A 2,664-nucleotide genomic window follows, 5' to 3' on the forward strand; every position below is an offset into this window, starting at 1 on the left:
GGGATTACTATATTACCCGGATCACCCTTCTTCTCAGGTAGCTCATTCATCAATATCTCCGCGACTTCAGCAAGATCTTTCCTGGCAGTAAACAAACCCTTAAGCAAGTTAAAGTATTTGGGAGTTTGGAGCATTGTGTCCACGAATGGCATATTGACTTGTAAGGCTTTAACATGCTCCATGAAGGTTCTATAGGCTTGAACTTTTTCTGAAGGAATGGCTCTGGATGGGTATGGCAAAGGAGGGTTGTATGTCTTCAGAAAACTTACTTTTTTATCCTTCCCGACTGGACTCGTCGAGTCCATTTTGGTGACTCGGCGAGTCGGATCGAGTTCTTCTCGTTCTGGTTCTTCTTCCTTTTCTGCCTTCCCTTTGGAAACCCTTAGTGTTTCTGCCAATTCTTCTTCACTGCTGGAGGTTATTACGCTCACGTTCTCCTTTCTTGGATTGGGCTCGGTGTTGCTCGGAAGTTGACCCGGTCTTCTTTCGTTTACTTGATGTGCAAGTTGGCCCAGTTGTTTCTCTATGTTGAGAATAGAAGCTTGCTGATTCTTCAACATGTTTCTGGTTTCCTGCATTGCCACATCATGATCATTATGCCTTTTCTCGGACGCGCTTATGAATTTTGTAAGTATGTCTTCTAAGTTCGTCTTCTTGTCCGTCACCAGTTCCTCCTTTTGATAATAACCCCTCTCCCTCTGCTTATATTTTTCTTCCTTAGCCTTTCTGTACTCTTCGTATGGGAGCCACTCCTTCTTCGGTTTCCTCCAGTCTTCATCATATCTGTCGCCACTGGAATAAAATACTTGAGCCTTTTTATTTCCATTCTCGTCTCGATCACAATCCTTTGTAAGATGGGGGCCGCCACAATTTTCGCATCCTACCCTAATAGCATGGATCGTTTGATCCATTTTCGTCATTCTTCGGTCTAGGCTATCGAGTTTAGCTATTACCGCCGCCATGCCATCGTTCACTGAGTTTACTGCTCCACGACTCACTTCATTCCTCGGATTGTGGTATTCTCTAGAATGCTTAGAGAATTCTTCAATCAATTCCTTTATTTCCGGAGGTGGCTTTCGGGTGAGCGGGCCTTGTGAATCGAGTAGTTGCCTTGTGGTGACATTTACTCCATCATAAAAGATGGAGACCTCCTGTTGGCTATTTAGATCATGGTGTGGGCAATTTCTAAGTAGGCTCTTGTACCTTTCCCAAGCTTCATAAAGAGATTCTCCGGGTTGTTGCTCGAAGTTGGCAATGGCTTTCTTTAACTTGGCTATCTTGGAAGGTGGGCAGAAATGGTCAATGAACTCTTCTTTCATTTTGGCCCATGTGGTGACCGATCCGGGAGGGAGTGACTTCAACCAATCCTTTGCAGCTCCTTTGAACGTGACCGGAAGCATGCGTAGTAGCTGGACCTCGCGGGGCACATTAGGTACATTGAAGTAATCCGCCACGTCATTTACTTCATCTAAGTGCTTATAGGCGTCTTCATGATCTCTCCCGTGAAATGGTATCTCCTTGAGTTGAGCGAGAATATGGCCCTTTAGTTCGAACGTAGCGGTAGCGGGGATTGCGGGTTGCACAAGTCCCGGGCCGGTGTCATCGCGCATCCTTTTTTTCCACTCCCCCATGGGGATCTCGTCAATATTAGCCATTGTGGTGGCTAAGTCTTCTTCAATATCGGATGTGTGCTCGCTTTCTTCTTCGGTCTCGTATTCGGTGTCTTTCGGGATCGGATTTTCGGTTGACAACGACGCACTGGATGCTCCTGCTTTGCTGCTCCTCTTCTTGCCAAACACGGATTTGAAGTTTTTGAGGGGTGAGTTCTTTGAAGAGGTGGTTTCTCCAACGGTTTTGCCCTTGTTTCTTCTTAATGCGGTTTCCGGATCGTCAAGAGGAGGAATTAGAGGTGTAGAAGATCCTCGGGTCATGAACTAACTGCAACTTAAAACAAAACAGAACGCGTAAAAAGAACAAAAATTTAATCTGATTCAGCGTCAGACTCGCCGAGTCGGGGCGAATGCACTCGGCGAGTTCACGTGAAAATCAGTTTTTTTTTTTTTTTTTTTTTTTTTTTACTTAAACAAAAATTGAACAGAAATTAACTTTGCGTAAGATGAATCTTACCCAAAGGGTCGATTGAATTAGAATTTAATGCTAATTTTAGAACCGTTCCCCGGCAACGGCGCCAAAAACTTGATGTGTGTAAAACCCACTAGTTTTAAACCTACTTTTAATTATCAAATAACACACAAAAGGCAGTGAACCTATCAATTGTGGTATAGTTCAAGCAAGTAGGGTATCGAACACAGGGAACGACAAATTAAATTAAAAACTAATTCTATCTAAATTACTTTAGCAAATAAGGGTTTTTCTCTAGTTTTACAAGACTAGAAACTTATTAAACAAAACTAATGCAAGGCTAGAAAAGAACAAATTAACTAGATTCAATAATGGGGAAGAAACTTCTGTTTAGTTCAACTCGGTTAACTTTATGGTTGCTTTTAAGGTAATAGTGCAATGGATTAATTCTTTCGTTGGTTACCGATTCAAGTGATTAAGTTGTGTTCACTACCCTAATCCTTAGCAAATAAACTAATTCAAACAGTGGCCAATTGCTTAACTTAATTATATTTACTAGACTAATTATTCGGGTTAAGTTAG

This window comes from Lactuca sativa, chromosome 3 (genome assembly GCF_002870075.4).
Source record: "Lactuca sativa cultivar Salinas chromosome 3, Lsat_Salinas_v11, whole genome shotgun sequence".
Taxonomy (NCBI): Eukaryota; Viridiplantae; Streptophyta; class Magnoliopsida; order Asterales; family Asteraceae; genus Lactuca; species Lactuca sativa.